Source organism: Phoca vitulina, unplaced genomic scaffold, assembly GCF_004348235.1.
Source record: "Phoca vitulina isolate PV1807 unplaced genomic scaffold, GSC_HSeal_1.0 scaffold27, whole genome shotgun sequence".
Lineage (NCBI taxonomy): Eukaryota > Metazoa > Chordata > Mammalia > Carnivora > Phocidae > Phoca > Phoca vitulina.
The window spans coordinates 3160498-3179523 of record NW_022589730.1 but is presented as its reverse complement, the minus strand read 5'-3'; positions in this window follow the sequence as shown (position 1 = coordinate 3179523).

Sequence of the window (19026 nt, the reverse complement as noted above, 5' to 3'; positions counted from 1 at the left end):
CCCATCCTTTCTCGCACACATATTGTGAAACTCTCCCTGCATCGGTACCCTGGCTCTAGGCTTTGTAGTCACCATTCAACAGATCAAAGGTTTATTAGAAAGAAGGACGACCATACCGGCCGCAACAGGCGCAGACACAGGAATCCCATGCAGCTACACGCACATCACAGGAAAACCCGGTGCGCCCATGGTGATGAGCAAGAACCCAATGTGGTATTTTTAGTACAGGTCTCAAATGATACTTGATAGGTGTCATTTGATGAAATAATCCTGAGCATTTAGTTCCAATAAAATCCCCAGTAATCAGTACTGGTTGTAGTCTACCCACTGGCTCGATCCATGAAGTAGAGATGCACACAGCTCCTGGAGCAGGCGTGTCCCTCCCATCTCCAGACCCACCCCATCTCAAGAACACCCTCACTCACACAAACACACATGCAGGGCCTTTGCTTCCTTTTTCCTACAATTTAAACATGGTTCCTCTTATTTTAGAAGCCATACATGATCATGGTAGAAATTATGGGAAATAGATGGGAAGAAAAGAAAAAGGAAAGGAAAAGAGAAGGAAGAGCCCCCATAATCTCCCTAGGCAACAGTTGGGCCCTAGGTTACTGGAATATTCTCATGTTATTTAAGACGCCACGAGCAGTGACAGCATAAAATTTTAACACACGCTGTGGTTTGCTTCCCATTCTCTAATACTTTTGGCCACTTAAGTAGTTTTCCATGTTCTATTCTGAGCATTATACATAAAACTCTTTCTATATTTTTGGGGTATTGTCTTGGGATTTATTTTTAAAGTAAAATTATTAGCCCGAAGAATACTAAGTCAAAAGACATTGATTGATGTTGTCAAATTGTTGTCCAACTAAACGAAAACATCTTTTTCTCTGTCCAGCAATGTTCGACAACAGTTTAAAAGATGTTCACCAGCATTGTGCTATCATTATGAAATTTCATGTTAGATTATTATTATGATTGAACTTTTTCCATATGTTTGTTAGAAATTTGTGGAAAATTTTTGTTTGTGGCCTTCATCCATTTATCTACTGGGTTTTTAATGCTTTTTCTAATTGATTGCATGATTCTTTATGTAGCACAAATAACATATTTAACAGTCTAAGTTGTTCAATTTTGTTAAAGATTTATTTATTTATTTTCAAGAGAGAAAGAAAGAGAGCACAAGCAGGAAGAGCAGCGGGAGAGGGAGAGAATCTCAAGCAGACTCCATGCTGAGCATGGAGTCCAACTCGGGGCTCGATCTCATGACCATGAAATCACAATTTCAGCTGAAACCAAGAGTCAAATGCTTAACCAACTGCATCATCCAGGTGCCCCATAAGTTGTTTCATTTAATGTTGGATTCTTTCAGTATACATACTTTTATTTTTTCATTTTTATCTAGCCAATTTTATCAATTTTCTTATTTATCCCATTGCTTTTAGGTTTAAAAAACTTCTGCATGAAGAGATCAGATAGGTATTTACCCACATTAAGATGAAAAGAAAGATCTCAAATAAAAAACCTAACTTTGGACCTCAAGGAACTAGAGAAAGAAGAACCAACCAACCCCAAAGTCAGCAAAAGGAAAGAAATAACAAAGGTCAGGGCAGAAATAAATAAAACAGAGACCAGAAAAACAATAGAAAAGATTGATGAAACTAAGACCTGTTTTTTAAAAGATAAACAAAATTTACAAACCTTTAACTAGACTAAGGAAAAGAGAGAAGACACATAAATAAAATAAAAAATGAAAGAGGAGACATTACAACAGATACCACAGAAATACAAAAGGTTATATGAGACTACTATGAACAATTACACACCAACAAGTGGACCCACAAGAAATAAATAAATGTATAGAAACATACAACCCACCAAGACTAAATCAGCAAGAAACAGAAAATCTGAACAGACCAAGAAAACCTAAGGAGATCAAATTAGTAATCGAAAATACCCCAACAAAGAAAAGCCCAAGACCACATGATTTCACTGGTGAATTATACCAAACATTTTAAAGAAAATTAATATCAATCCTCTCCAATGTCTTCTAAAACATAGAAGAGAAGGGAACATTCCCAAACTCATTTTATGAGGCCATCATTACCCTGATATGAAAGCTGATAAGGATTCTACAAGAAAAGAGAACTATAGGCCAGTATCCCTGATGAACATAGATACCAAAGTTCTCAAAAAAATTTTAGCAAACTGAATTCAACAGCACATTAAAAGGATCGTGCATCATGATCGGGTGGGATTTATCCCTGGGACGCAAGGCTGTTCAACATATGCACATCAATAAATGGGATACACCACATGAACAAAATGAAAAATAAAAGCTATATGACTGTCTCAGCAGGTACAGAAAAAGCATTTGAGGAAATACACTTTTCTTTCATGATAAAAACTCTCAAGAAATTGGGTGTGGAAGGAACACACCTCAACGTAATAAGAGCCGAGTATGACAATCCTGCAGCTAGCATCATTCCCCAGGGATTCATGCTGAGTGAGAAAAGTGGACCCCTGAAGATTAGATACTTTATGATTCTATTTACATAATATTTTCATAATAACAAAATTTTAGAAATGGAGGACAGGTTGTCAAGGGTTAGGGCTGGGAAGGCAAAGTTTGGAAAATGGGTAGATGTGGTTAAGGGGCCAGATGAGGGGACCTTTGTGATGTCAGGACTGGGCCATGTCTTCAGTGTGATGGTGGGTAGACAAAAACTGGGAAAATCCAAATGAGATCAACAGATTACTTCGTGTTCATATCCTGGTTAAGATATTATGTCATGGTTTTGCACAATGTTCCGCCGCTGGGGGAAATGGGCCAGGTGTACAAAGGATCTCTTTGTGTTCTTTCTCAAGACGCAGGTGAATCTACTGGCCACCACCAGATTCTTTTCTCGGCTGTGAGCCCCTACTCCTCCTCTTGCCCTGTCCACCCTTGGACCTTCTCAGATGGTCTGCGCAGACTCTATTTGCCACGGCATTACTGACTCTGCAGGCAAGGAAGTGCACTGAGTAAGAGAACAGAAAACAAAAGGCTTTCAGTCTTTATATTACTGAGTCCCTATTTTCACGAGTAGGAAAGTAAAAAGCAACAACAACAATTCAACCTCTCTTTGTGTTACAAATTCTCCTTTGAACGGATTTTTCAAGTCTGGACAACATGGACCTAACCAGTGCGCCACTTTCCCTTTACACCTTTTGTGTCTGGATATCTGAGAGAAAACAAAGGCTGCAATTGCCCAGGAGCGACTGTGGAAATGATGTACAGCATGAAACGAGAGGCCTCCTCCCCAGATTGCTCCTTGTACAGAGGAGGGACTTGACTTTAACAGGCCAAACGCATCTGATTCAAATGCTCGCCCTGATACTTCTGAAATAAGCAACTTGGGGCAAGTGCTTTGGGTGATACCGACAGCTACCTCGCGGCACTTTGGCAGCTAAAGAGCCCCCTCTGTCACTGGGGGAGTGACAATAATCACCAAGATCAACTTTGGTTGAATTGTTAAAATAACGAAAGAACTCAAAGTTCTATTACACTTAGCTTCAACTGCTTTGCGGAGCTGCCAGATTCAATAATGACTTATTAAAGAAGAAATGCTATGCAGATCTTTGTGCCGATCGTATTTTTTCCCCGATACAATAAAATCTTGCTGTTGTGGGTCAACTTTCAGTCAAGGAGAGACTAAATCTGTTTGTTGGCCAACCATCTCAATCCGCCTGGCCCTGTTATGGGGTTTCCTACTTCCAAATGCTGGGTTCACAACAAAGGCTAAATAATTATAATCTTTCTCTAAGAAAATCAAAACTTTTTCAAAAATTTATAAATACAAAATATGTTGCCCCTAAAATAAAGTCTCCTTTTATTGGATACAAGTGTATGTGTAGAAATAATCAATATTACAGGGAGATAATTTCTCTAAACAGTTTTTGAAGAGTGAGAGTTTTCTTCAAAATAGTGATAGGGCGCCTGGGTGGCTCAGTTGGTTAAGCGACTGCCTTCGGCTCAGGTCATGGTCCTGGAGTCCCGGGATCGAGTCCCACATCAGGCTCCCTGCTCGGCGGGGAGTCTGCTTCTCCTTCTGACCCTCCTCCCTCTCATGCTCTCTGTCTCTCGTTCTCTCTCTCTCAAATAAATAAATAAAATCTTAAAAAAAAAAAAAAACAAAATAGTGATAACATAAAGGTATTACACCTTAAAAGACTGACAAATAACAAACACCCATTTCCAACTGAAAATTTGCATAAACAATATTTTTCTATCTGCAATCTGAGCAGTCAGTCCTACCATAAACTAAGTATGTGGATAAGTCACTTTGTTTCACTAAAACACAAAGGACCAAACCAATTGCATCCTGTATATTGTTATTATGTTTAGGTACACTCATTCCAAATTTATATAAAATATGAGAAGCATAATCTATGCACTTCTTGAATCAAAGCAGGGGATATCTGGTAATCTCTGTGCCACAGACACCTGTGCTAACAGTTGGACTATGGCAATATACATCTTACTCCTAACATCGTGCAAACAAGAATTTAACCTAATGGCTTCAATTTAAGAATATTCGAATCCACAAGCCCCCTTCTAGTTGAACAAATGTTTACTTCCCAGATTTCAAACGATTTTTTAGGAGCACAAAATTTGGCATGATCATGCTCCTTAAGAGTCCACATGCACTAGCTCTATTTCTATAAGGATATCTTGACATCTGACTTTGAATTCACACTCTCCTGAAACGTCTCTCAATCGTCCCTGGATTTCTTAGCCACTCCAATCTAAGCACTTTTTTCTCCGTGTTCATTCTCCATGACCTCTGTGGGGAATGAAAGACACACTCCTCTCATTTGGAAGTAGCTACTCCCTATTCCCCTGAATCCAACCTAGCTTGCATACGCTGGGGCAAGGAGAGAAAGATGGAAACCACACTGTGCCCGTTCTGGACCTGCTTTTATGAGCACTGCAGCTCCTGCCTGGAGTCCTGAGCCGCCATGGAAGAAATCAGGTGACCCCACTGGGGAGACCAGCGCAAAGGCCCAGAGAGTATGTGAAGAGGGACCCAGACAAGCCCAGTCCCCAGCAGTCTCTGACAAGGTGCCAGGGGTCACAGTGAGGTCATCTTGGACCATCTCAGGTACTAGCTAAATGCCTCTGAAAGCCCTCATGATGAAATAAATAAAATAGTTGTTGTTCTAAGGCACTAGGTTTGGGGTAATTTCTTAGGCAGCAAAAGATATCTGGAACAGCTCTATGCAGCTTATGACCCTATTGGGCAAACAGGAATTCAAGCATTCCTTGCCTTTTATGTGATCATCGTAGTCACTTGAACTGTTATTTTCTCCTACGTTCCTTCCTGCTCTGCTCTGGATGATTCAACGCCCATGGCTGCAATGTAAGTTTAAACTTGCATTGCAGGGGCACCTGGGTGGTGCAGCCGGTTAAGTGGCTGACTCTTGGTTTAGGCTCAGGTCATGATCTCAGGGTCTTGGGATTGAGCCCCACATCGGGCTCCACGCTCAGTGTGGAGTCTGCTTGAGATTCTTTCCCCCTCCTCCACCGTCCCCCTCTGCTTCTACCCACCCTGGCCCCCTGTTGTGCATTGTCTCTCAAATAAATAAATAAATAAATAAATAAATAAATAAATAAATAAAATAAACTTGCATTGCAAACCGTCCCAATTTCTGATGGAATCGCCAACCCTCAGCACCAAGGAGCATTCCGCTGATTCCTCACTTGGAGAAGGGGGAAACCTTTTCCTCTGAGGCATTCCATTCCACGTTTGCCGAACTGGGAGTCTATACCAAGGTCTGTTCCTTTGTTTAGGGCATTCATATCTTTTCTGGAATACAAAGCTCAGTGCAAATTAAACAACATTTGTCAACAGTTCTAGATAGGAGTCTTCTAATAATTAAGACTACGTGGTCTTTTCCTTTCTCCGGAAAGCTGCATGTCCTGGGGATTTGTACCGAGGATTTGTGCTGTTGAACTGTTTACCGCCACCAGATAGCATTTCTTCCTTCTTTGCTTGTGAGGCACTCTGTTAGTATCAACAAGCAGGACTTTAGTTTCTGCTAAAGGGAATAGATCTACAAATTTCATTAAGCTTATTGCTCCAAATTGTTTACACTCTCTCTGTTTCTATTCTACTTCTGTTATCCATCATGTATAACTTTGATGATATCACTTCTACCTCAAGTCATTTAAAAATGCATGAGCAAGACAAGACCTTGTGGTCTTATGCCAGATAACTTTCAGAAAGTTATTATCAATATATTCTGCACACATATTTATTTAATATATTTGTGTTAGTGCCCATCTGTATGATTAACTTGTTTCCTGACAGTTCCCAGGGCTCATGATTTAGCCAGGGTCTAAGCTAAGGTGTTTTAACAATGTGACCCCATGGCTCAAACAAATAGAAGGGCTTTTCTCTCTTTAGATGAAGCAGTCAGAGGTGAGGTGGGCAGCCCTAGTGGCAGGGCCAGCTCTGTTCCATGAGATCATCCAGAGACCTGCTTCCTCTGTCTGGTTGTTCACCGGACCATGAATGCGTTCTCACCAGTGGGAAAAGAGAAAGAGGAGGTTAAGGTAAACGCTTTCCAAGGATGTGACACTGAGTTTGCTCACATTACTTCCAGAGGCGTCCCGCTGACCATAACTTTGTCACATGGCCTCAGCACACTGGAAGGAGGCTCGAACATGCTTCTCTCCCAACGGGGCAAGAGACACAGTGGCGGGGTGCTGGATTAACAGAAGAGGAGGAGAAGGGAACTGTGGACACTCACCTGTCTCCGTCACAGACCCTGTTGCGCAGTGAGCACCTGATGGTGCTAAGCTTTCTGGGAAACAGCTCCAGTCTCCCGCTGTGGACTCCAGAGATCACAAAGTCTTCATAAATAGTTTCCTGACATGAATAGCCTGTGCTGTCCTGAATCCTCCTGGCCTTTCAGCTTCATGATCCCTTTAACAAAGGGATTGAATTTAACCTGACATCATCTGTTCTTCGTGAACTTCCTGTGGCTCCTTGCAATGAAATCTTCTTCTCCTTTGTATTTACAGACCCTTTAAAAATGCATTATGGAATTTGCTCAGGATTGAAATCAAGTTCGCCAATCTTTGTTGAATAAATTCTGCCTTCCTCATTACTCTTTTTGAAAGCCAGAACATTTGCATATCCTCTTGCTTCTAACCCCCTTCCTCTTCCAGGTTTGCTCAAGGGCAGGACCAAACACAGTGCATCTTTTTTTGTTTTTGTTTTGTTTTGAAGTCCCCTGGATATCCAGCCATGTAGAAACCAGAAGTCAAAACTCTTCAGAGTTGCCAGGTGCTCCGTATCAATCCTTTCACCAGGCATGGTCTCTGCTACCTTGAAGCCACATTTATTTTTACCCTTTTCAGTTTGAGGATTATTCTCCTTGACAGAGAAGACAGGGGCAAAATACATACAGAGACATTCTGCTTTTTCTATATCACTGGCTTCAAGCTACAGACCTATTTGTACCCAAATCTCTTTTCTCTGAATATATCTAAAAGGTCTTGGATATTTCCTGGCATTTTTCATACAGTTCCATATCACAGTCTTATCTAATTTTTTTTTTTTTTTTTGTCTAAGTACCATTATCTTACTTTCCAGTGCTTCTATTTGTTCTTATTATAGGTTTATTTTCAACTGAAGAGTAATCTTTTCAAAATGTAGGTATTATTCCACCAGCCTCAGGTTTCAACCTGGCTAATGGCTCCTCATTGCTTCGAGAATTGAGGCAATATTCCCCTAAAACCCTGGAAGCCCTCCTCTCCTTTGGTCTCAGAGCTGCCCCTCTGTTTTCACCCCTGGGCAGTGGTCTTTTCCTCTCCCCACTCAGCACGTTCCCATGCAGTGCTGTTCTTCCCAGGTGGTGTGCTTTCCCACTCTGATCCTCACCAGCTCATCTCGCTCCAGAGAAGCTCCTGTCGCCTCCCACACAGCTTCTCCTCGACCTTGTCGGGCTGGATTCCAGCCTCGTTTCTGTCATCATGGGGCGAATTTCTGTCTCTCCAGCCAAGCCATGACCTTCACAAGGGCAGTCACTGTAGCCAATAGCACATTGTAAACACTGGATAAAATGTTTTCAAGTAAGTAAATAATCAAAAACACATTTCTGAGAGCTTTCTAATTATCTTGGTGTATAAAACTCCAAAGAACCTTTAATAAAGTAACATGCATTGAGAAATTCTAGGAGGCCACAGAATAAAGGGAGTCTCCTGTAAATTTGACCACTGAGTTGCTTATTTTATGTGTGAATTATTTCAGAGAAATAATATTTCAGGGGAAATGTATGGGTAAATGCAACTTTGTATTTTGTGAAAGCGGAAATTTAGCATGCTTAATGTAATTAGAAGAGGTGAGCTTGGTTCTCTAGGATATTCTAGATGAACAAACACATTATCTCAGAATAAGGACATTTTCCTTCCCTTTCTGACCAGTACTCTTGTTTATTTTTCTTATCTTATTATAATGGATAGAAGTTTCTAGAAAATATTAAGTAGTAGTGATCTAAAAAAATCCTTTTATTAATTGTCAAGAGCATTCTTCTAATGCTTGGCTTTTGAGTCAAGGACATTGTACATGGAGCTGTTGTTTGGAACAGAGAGGCTTTGTCCCAGTATCTCCCCAATCTTAGGTTACATGGAGAATTTTTATTTTAATGTGCGAAGTTACTACAATTTACTAAATGTCTTTTGGACATTTTTCAAAGCAATTATGTGGTTTTCCTCCTTTAACACAATGACTGTAGCCAATATTTGTTTATCACTGGCAGACTAAGTGCTAAATGCTTTTTGTGTATCTCATTTAATTTCTGTACAATCATATGGGTTGGATATTCTTTTTCACATTCCTTTTGCAAATGAGGAAATGTGTTTAAATAGATTCAATCTCTGATGAATAGAAAAGCCAGAGTATGAAGAAGTTATGTCAGAGCCCAGAACAGAGGAGGCTTTCATAAGAATGTGATGAGTTATGTCATTCATTTTCTAATATTAAGCCCTACCTCTAGGCTTTGTGTGTTTAATTTGCTAGTGTTCCATTTAGGAATTCTCTATTTACATTATTATAATTTTTTAAAATTTTTTCATTCTTTTCTTAGTCTTGCTATAATTAAGAGGTTTGGTATCTGGTTACAAGATTTTTTTATAAAATACATCAGAAACATTTTTATCACTTGGATGCTTTTTGACAACTTATAATTCATGAGACTTTTCCTTTCCTTGGGGTAAAACAAACAAAAACAATTTAGGTGATGAGTCCTTCACAGATTTTGTCAAGGTCTTCACAGTCATTTACCTAATTATGCTTCTTCCCTTTTCCTGAGCTAACTTTAGGAATTTCTGTTTTCCTAGTAAACTATTCATTTTCCCTGAGAATGTTTGTTCATCAGCAAAGTTTTATGTTGCATTCCATTCTTTTTCAACTTTTACAAGAAAAATTTTAAAAACAGAAGAGTTAGAAGAATAGTAAAATGAACTCATATATACTCACCAACAATTCACAAATGAACATTTTGCATTTTTCCTAACTAATATATGTTTTTCTAAATAATTGACAGGCATCATGTTGCTTCATCAATAAATACATTAGTATGTATTTCCTAAAACATGAGAACATATTCCAATATAGGAACAGTTCATACCTAATACATTAACAATAATCCCTAATATCATGTTATAAATGGTTTATATTCAAATTCTCTCTTGTGAATCAATGATGTCTTAAAAGCTTTTTTAAAAATTGAATTACCTTCCATATCACATATAATTAGTTATGCCTCCTTATCTCTTTTAATCTAGATATCCCCTCTAACTCCCTCTTTATTTTCTTGCATGATATATTTTTTGAAGAAAAAAGTCTTATGGAATGTTTCGCATTTATCTAAAGGTATTATTTAGCTTGTTTTCCATTCCTTATATTTCCTGTAAGTGCATAGGATCTAAAAACTTGCTTAGATTCAGGTTCCAAATTTTTGACAAGAATACTTTGTAAGTGATGAGCACATCTCATATTGTAACACATGAGAAGACGCATGATGTCAGGTTGTCTACCCTTAGTGACACAAAATTTAATCATTGTCAAGGTGCATTTTTCATTTTGCAATTGAAATATAATCTATGGGGTGAAGTAGTCTGTGATGTTAGTATCCAGTTATGATCCTTGTCTGAATCAATTATTGCAATATAGCGATCTTTATACATACAGTGGCCTATATATATATATATATATATATATATATATATATATAATCTTTTTTATGACTTCCTCATTAGTTTGTGAGCCCTTCCTTGCTTTCTGGCACAGAAGATGCCCAGGCTCATTTTCTACTTTTCCTGCCCAAGACCAGAGTTAACAATTTCTTTAAGGAACCCTGGTTCCTTTCCACAGAGAATGGTGCTAATAACAATAATCTGAGTACAAGATATGCTCATTGTCACTGGGCTGTCAGTACTCACGGGTCTAATCAGTGGGAAGGCATAGGGATGGATAGATAGATAGGTAGATAACATATATGTATCATAATATATAATATATATAACATATATATAACTCATAATATTAATACATTGGCTTTATTATTCAATATATGTAAATGAGTTTAAAATTCACTGTCTCAACATTGCTACTACCAATAAAATTACTGAGTCAAGATTGAGAATACTTTGCAGTTATTTCATTTTTTTTTTTTTTAAGATTTTATTTATTTATTTGACAGAGAGATAGACAGAAGAGCACAAGCAGAGGGAGTGGTAGAGGGAGAGGGAGAAGCAGGCTCTGCACTGAGCAGGGAACCCAATGCGGGACTCGATCCCAGGACCCTGAGATCATGACCTGAGCCGAAGGCAGACGCTTAACCATCTGAGCCACCCAGGCGCCCGCAGTTATTTCATTTTTAAGAATATTTGTATGTAAGTGATGAATCACTGAATTCTACTCCAGAAACCAATATTGCACTATATGTTAACTAACAAAATTTAAATTTAAAAAAAAGAATATTTTTCAATAAGGTTGTATGCTGGAGTTATTTGTTTATTTTTTTTTAAGATTTTATTTATTTATTTGCTAGAGAGAGAGAGAACATAGGCGAGAAAGAGTGAGCGAGAGTACAAGCAGGGAGAGCTGCAGGAAGAGGGAGAAGCAGGCTCCCTGCTGAACAAGGAGCCCGATGCGGGACTCGATCCCAGGACCCTGGGATCATGACCTGAGCTGAAGGCAACCGCTTAACCAACTGAGCCACCCAGGCGTCCCTGGAGTTAGTTGTTTAAAAGCCATTTGAAATCCTAATTGAATATGCAGCTAGGTTGATTTGTTACAATTTCTTTTCTATTTAACTTTTATTTCCCTTTTTAATTTATATTCTAAGTACTAAAGAATTCATAAAACAAAATTAGATTAAAAGGGCTCATCTCCATCCCTGTCTTGTTTTCACTGCTGCCTAACACAAAATACTGCAGAATGCCCTCACTGCTCCACACCTTGCCTTTCCCACAGCCCACCAGCACCCAGATAGGAGTACACAGACCTTCCTCATTCCTTCTCAAGCTGCCTAACTGTGGGGTAAATCTCATAATTTACTGATTCAGTCTCTATCTCTGGACATCGGAGTTGCTTCTGATATTTTGTATTTATAAATATTTTGATATTTCTGATATTTTGGAAACTCCTATATTTACGTTCACCCATATGTATGGTGGTATCTTCAGGTTAGACTCTTGTCTCTGTGAATTCCATATACATGAAACTGTTTCCACAGCCTCATCAACAGTATGTTCTCAAACTAGGGATTATTTTGCCAATCAATTGTGAGAGAAATGGGAGAGAAACGATCCCCCATGTAGTTTTAATTTGCACTTCTCTTCAAATGGGTAAAGTCACACCTGTTCTCGCATTAAGAAGGGAATTGATTCTTGTGCTCTTTGAAACTTCTATTAGTTATTATTAATACTTAATATAGCAAATGTTTGTTTACCTTTATCAGTATCTTTCATTTTCAGTCCTTTGAAATTTATTGAGATTTTACTTGTGTTTTCAAAACTTGACAATTTTGGTAAATATTCCAGGGGCAATGGGAAGGAACGTGCATTCTATGTTAAGGTCACAGAAGTCAATACATCACTTAACCCAATGCTGTGTTTTGACGGAGAGAATGTAGCAGAAGAGATGGATCATTGCCAAGCCTTGCTCAGAAGCCCCGTTGGCATAGAGCAAGCTGGGTGAGCCTGCTGGGAGATGAGCGATCTGGGGGCAGTCGTCCCATCCACCAGACATGGGAGGGAAGCCCTCTGACCCTTCCAGCCTCCACCCGGTTCACCAACTCACCACGTGTGCACCAGCGAGCCCAGCCTGGGTAGGCTGAGCACAGTTCAGACTCAGATTTGCTGAACACCAGGTCATTTTTGTCAGCGTTAGGTTTGGGGTGGTTTGTTATGCGGCGGGGGACGTCTGGCACAACACTGCCGACTCCCTGCTCATTACAGCTCTGTGAGAGCTCAGCCCGTCAAATTCCCAGGAATGTCATCAACCAGCAAAGAAAATGAGACTTTAAATGAAACACTGTCTGTGTGCAGCCTGACCTCTTTCTTTGCTTTTCCTTCCTAGGTGGATTGTGGAGTTCCTAACTGCCGTTAACTCCCTTTGAGGCCACTCCATTCCTTCCTTCAGGACCTGGTGTTCAAGGCCACGCTGGATACCCTTTGTTCTCTGTTTCTATCTGCCCTGCATGCGGCAGAAATCGTCAAACGTCCATATTTGCTTTGTTCTCACAGACCCCCAGCTGAGGACTACCTCCCCCAACACCTTCCCACTTATTCAATGACCAGGTCATTTCTTCTGAAATAAGGAATGGAGACAACTTGATGTTCTTAAAGTTCCAGGAATTTAAAAAAAAAAAAAAAACAACTCCCCTCACCCACGCAGCATGGACTCTCCTCTGCCACCATAAACCAGTCTTTAAGTAGTCAGGTTAGGTCACTTCTCAGAGGCACAAACCATATCGATTTATTTTCTGCTGGAATCTGTCTACTTAAAGAAAGTTTGCAGAATGTCTCATTGCTCTGGTGTTAGGGATTTTCAGAACAGATTTTGTTTTGCTCGAGACTACATAGCTATGTGTTTAAAAGTTCACATTTTGGTCTTTGAAGCCAGACAGCCTGGATTCAAACTGCAGGTCTCTAGCTTCCCAGCAGCCCCAGCCTTGCGCAAATGGTTTAAGTGGTCTGTGCTTCTGGGAGGAAGTGGTCCGTGAAATGAGGAAGATATTAGTGCCCAGCCCGTGGAGCTATATCCATATACATCTCAAATATGCCAGATCTTTTTGTCTCCTAGCTGCCTTGTGAATGCCATACCTTCCGTCAACAGTAAAACTCTAGATTATCCTAGCAGATGCTGCAAACCTAATGGAGACCAGCAAAAAACAAAAAAAGAGACAAGAAACTGAAGTTTTCCTCCTGAAAATATGTGCACTTTCACATTTCTGAAATCTTTTGCTGTGACAGAAAGTACACTTTCTTTTGTTGCTCATCTTCCAATTCCTCCTAACCATCCAATATCCTGTTTTACTAAGCTGTTGAAATGAATTCTACCCTGCTCTAATACCCAGAGTCCTTGAGGTGCTAAAGAAAATACTGCATATAAAATGCATGAACAGGCAGAATAGGTTTACATAATGTTAATGTAGACAAATGGCATGTACAAAATTATATCTAGCTGCCATTTAATTAGATTAATTAGACCAATATAATTAGTAGTGCTATATTACCCTAGTTAGACTTAAGTGCTCCTCCCCTACCCACCCCCCACACACACGCACATACGCACCAGCTCAAAAATGTTTTACAACCCTAAAACATTATAATAGCACATGGAGTACCCATGCAGTAACACATCAATTTCACCACGAACACACCATTAAGAGTGGGAGTTTGTAGGACACTCAAGAGACACATAAAATGCTACCTTACTAGGGAAAAATTTTGATAATATAGACTGAAAAATATCCTTACTGTCAAAAAAAATGTTTATTTCACATTAATCCCAAGTTTAAGTCTGGCCATGATCACACAAAAATGAATTTAACAAACAGGTTCTGGAGTTAACCTAATGAATAAAACAGACTTAGTGTGGCTTTAGTTAAACCCTGCAGAAGTTAAGTTTCAAACACCCATTAAATCACAGATGTGACAGAATTGTTGGGCTGTCCACTGAACACGTCTCAGATGGCTTGGCCCATAAGCCCCGCATAACCTCTAGGAACCAAGGGGGAATTAGGTTCTTAATCAACAGGAGGATGCATAACCAGGCTAATTGGTGTTCTGGGTCAGGGAAAGAGACTGCTGCCCCTGGGTCTATAATTTGTTAAATGATACTGTGCAGCCTCCTTAATTATGACAAATAAAGACTTGTCTTCGTGGTTACATCCAGTGACACTGACAGAGAGGAGAAGGCACGTTGACTAGAGCAACAGAACCCACCCGATATATCCATAACAGCTAATGTGTTCCTCCCCTGCGCTTGCATCGGATTATTATGTCTATAGGAGCACAAACTGCTTTTCAGCTTGGCCTTTCTGCGGAACCCATGATGGTTGCAAAAGTATGAAACTGCCGCACCGACATCGACAGAAACTATGGAAAAATAACCAAACGTGCATCATTTCAAGGATTTTCCTGATTTTCGAATTGTAATCGAACACTACAGAACTGAAAAAGAAAAAGAAAACAAGGAAGAGGCAGAGGCAGGGAGAGAAAGAGAGATAAAAAGTCTTACAACTGATTTGGATGGGCTAAACTTTAACTTACGACATGCCTGCACCCGGGCCCTGGCTGGAGGCCCCTGGAGAGAGGCTGGCCTCACTCTCCCCGCTCACCCTGCCCGTAGCTTCCCCAATTCCCAGGGCCCAGGAGCGGCACCTCCTGATTTCTGTGGTTCAATTTGTGCGTTGACAAATATTGACATCTATTGCAAAGAGAATGCGAAGAAATCTGGTGTTCATCTGATTTTTGTTTTCATCTTTCCGTTCTCAAGCATAAATTAAGATATTCCGCTAAATGTTAGCTTCTGTAGCCTAATTACACTGAATACACTGTGGTTGATAGTGTTTACATACTGCAAACTACTTAACATCTTATATATAGTAGGAAAGATGTGTTTAAATATGTTTGCATGGCATTACTTGTATATCTCTAAAATAGACTTGAATAATTATCAAGCATTGCCATCACCAGGCTTTTTTGAGTTATAATTAAAATGTATCTTTTTATTATACTTTCAATTTTTGCTCTAGAAAGTGGTGAATTGTAACTGCACATTCAAGATTAAATTAATGTACTCCTTCAAAAAGTAATTCGAGCCATCTTTTACCTATAAATATCGTAATTTGGTGATGGTGTGTGTAGAAGAGAATTTGTATAAATATTTAAATCGGTGCGTGGGAAATGTTAAACACTTCTAGTAAATTGAAGATTGGAATGGTCCATATTCTTTCAGAAATGGTGGCGAAGACATCAATGTACACTCATCCGTAGCTGGCAAGCCTGAGTTTGAGCTGCCAGATTCTCTTCCTAACCTTTATCTATACCCAGAAGAGAAATTACATCCCTGTGAAATTGCATCCCTGACAATCATTTTGCCTCTTCGCCCGATCCACAGGATTTTGTCACTGTAGAACTAGATCTCGAAGGTGTTCAGAAGGAGGTATGCCTGAGCTAAAATACGGTTTCTAGTTACCAGTTATAAAGAGCATAGTAAATATGAGACTTATTGATCAGCCCATTCTTGGGAGCCAAATAATCTGAAGTAAGAACACGGGATTTTCTTTTATAGAAAGGTTAATGTTGGTAGAAGGAAGGCTCTTGGGTTAAGGTGCAGAAGCCACATACGCTAGAATAAACCAGAATGGGGATTCACTGTCGGGGCTTGCAGCTGGGAGGGAGAGATGGGAACCAAGAGTTAAATCTGGTGGAATATCAGGTACACTTTCAACTAGTGGCTCAAATGCCACCAAAATGCCTTGCAGCTCTGTTCATCTCTGCCATCTATGTTACTCTCTTTTTCTGCAAATGCTTTGACCTGTCTGGTTGCCATGACAGAAAACATAAATGCTGGTTACTGCTAACTCTGTCAGGTTCTGAAAACTCTTTCATCTGCTGCCACACAAGAATGGAAATGACTAATTTTCTGGTTTAAAAGTCCTGGAGAAAGCAGGTGCCCATCCCTGAGCCCATCAAGCACAGAGGGGCCAGGGAAGGTGACGTAGGGTCCCAGCAGACCCCAAGAGAATATATGAATGAGGAGGTGTAGATGACCCCCAAGTGGAGGCTCTATTTCCTGGATAAAAGTTAGTGTGACATATTATACAAGTGGAGTCCCCATCCCTTGCTTTAAGAATAATCCCTGCCAATGACTATCATGGGCCATCTCCGTTAGTGCAGACTTACTCATTGGACTTGATGGTCTTCGGGGCCATCTTGTCATCTTGCCATCTAAGTCATCTTGTCTCTGTCTGGCTGAAGCCTATAATGGTGCCTGAAGGGGATATTGGAGGGAAAGAAGGAAGGAAGGAAGCAAGGAAGCAAGGAGGAAGGAAAGGTGAGGAGGGTATTAGGTTCTCCAGAGAAACTCAATAGAATATATATATCCAATAATTATATATATATATATATATATATATATATATATATATATATGGAGATTTATTATAGGGATTTATTATAGGAATTGACTCACATGATTATGGAGACTGAGAAGTCTTATGATCGCCCTCTGCAAGCTGGGAACTCAGCAGAGTTGGCGGTATAAATTCAAGTCTGAGTCTGAAGCTCTGAGAACCAGAGAGCTGATGTAAGTCCCCGTCCAAAGGCAGAAGACCAAGGTTCCAGCTCACAGCCAGGCAGAATGGGTGCCCCCTTCCTGGGCCTTATTGTTCTATTTGGGCCCTCAGCTGATTGGAAGAGGCCCACCCACATTGGAGGGCAATCCACTTCTTGAGCCCATGGATTCAAATGCTGATCTCTTCCGGAAACACATAAACACAGGCACACCCCAAAGTTAGGTTTAACAAAAAATCTGGTCAGCCTCTAACCCAGTCAGCCTAAGGCATAAAATTAACCATCACAGGAGGAAATGGACTTCTGACTTGTGTGTAAAGAGGCCTGGAGATTCCTGGAGTCAGAGATACCCTTCATGTGCTTAGGAGTTGTCTACCAACATGGCTCCTACCATTACAGCTTCTACTGTAAGTGGTTAGAAGGTGGAAAAAACCTTGCAAACCTGAACATCAGGACCTCTGGAGCCAAGCATAATGGGTTCCAACCCCTCCTCTGCCACAGACTAGCCGTGCGAACTTCTGCTAATCGCTGAAGCTCCCTTATCCACACACACACACACACAGAAGGTTAAGAATAGGGCCTTTCTCTTAAGATGGTTGTGATCTAGGCACTTGCAAAGCAACTAAAACAGTACCAAGCTGCAGGAAAGCACTCTGTTTTTAGTCATCATCATTATTATTATTTTTCTAGTTCGGTATTTTCTATTAAATTTTAGTTTTAATAACATTAGGAGCAATTACTTACACAGATGTGGTTTGCATATCTGATTTTTGGCGAACAGAATGGATATTGAAAAGTAGCACTCAGGTAGAAGTCACACCCACTGTTCCCTAAACTAGGAAATAAAGTTCAGACAAAATGATATCATCAGAACACACCAAAATAGGGATTAGAGCCAAAATTGACCACTTGGACAGGTAATAACACTGCATTGGAAGGGAATGCATTGAGGGACCAAGGACAAAAGCTTAGTGTAGAATACAAGCTCTGGAAATTCCCTATCTCCCCACCTACAGTTTCCCGACCTACATGGAGACTCATGGTGGTCTCAGAATAGCAGCAAGGAGATCAAATGGGTTGTTGAAGAAATTAAATCATCTTATGTGCATAATAGTCACAGGGTGGGTCTGGTTCATAATAGATAGTCAATAAATATCAAGTATAATATTACACTCAGTTTGCTGAGGTCTTCAACATTACCCTGGACTAGTAGAATTAGAGGAGCAGAAAAGGGTTTACTGACCTCAGAGTAGAAAATCACAAGTCAATCGTTAATGCTCTCAGACCAATGTTGGCCAGAGGTAGAGTGCCATTGTTTGGGAAAAAAAGAAGACAGTCTTCTGGCTCTAACTAGAAAAAAAGGGCATCCAGATAAGAGCAGGAGTAGCCAGCTCCAGGATTTCCAATTGGATGACCTAAGATTGACATCCACCTGCTAGTGTGCCTTGGTGTGAATGCACTCATTCGTCACTGAACAACTATTTGGTTATTGAGTGTCTACCACGTGCCTGGCCCTAGGGATCAGTAGTCAATAAACAGACCAAAATACCTGCTTTCATTGAACTTACATTCTGATTCATTAACTTCTTTTAAGATTTTATTTATTTATTTATTTGAGAGAGAGAAAGAGAACACGCACATGAGCAGGGGGAGGGGCAAAGACAGAAGAAGAGAGAGAAACTTAAGAAGATTCCTCGCTGAGCACAACCCAACACAGGGCTGGATCACACGACCCTGAGATCATGACCTGAGCTGAAATCAAGAGTTGGATGCTTAACTGGCTGAGCCACCCAGGTGCCCTTTGGTTCATTATCTTCTGTCTCAAAAGGGAACAGTAGTATTTCCTACCTCATCTGGTAGTTACAATAGTTAAACAAGGTAATGTGTGTAAAACACTTCCCGTCCTGCCTCTCATTTTTAAATCACTTAAGAAGTATCGGTAGTTACTATTATCAGGATTGTTATTGTTTAGCAATTGGTCAGGAACCCACAGGAACTATTCTCCCGCTGTCTCCTGTCCTTGTCTAATGGCATTGAGCCTTGCATCATGTTCCTTCAGCAATACAGCAGAGTAAGATTAAATAGGGCTCTAATAGGAACAATGAGACACAGAAACAGTCCAGTATTGACCAACGTGTCTGTCCTATTTATCAGCATACTGAGTT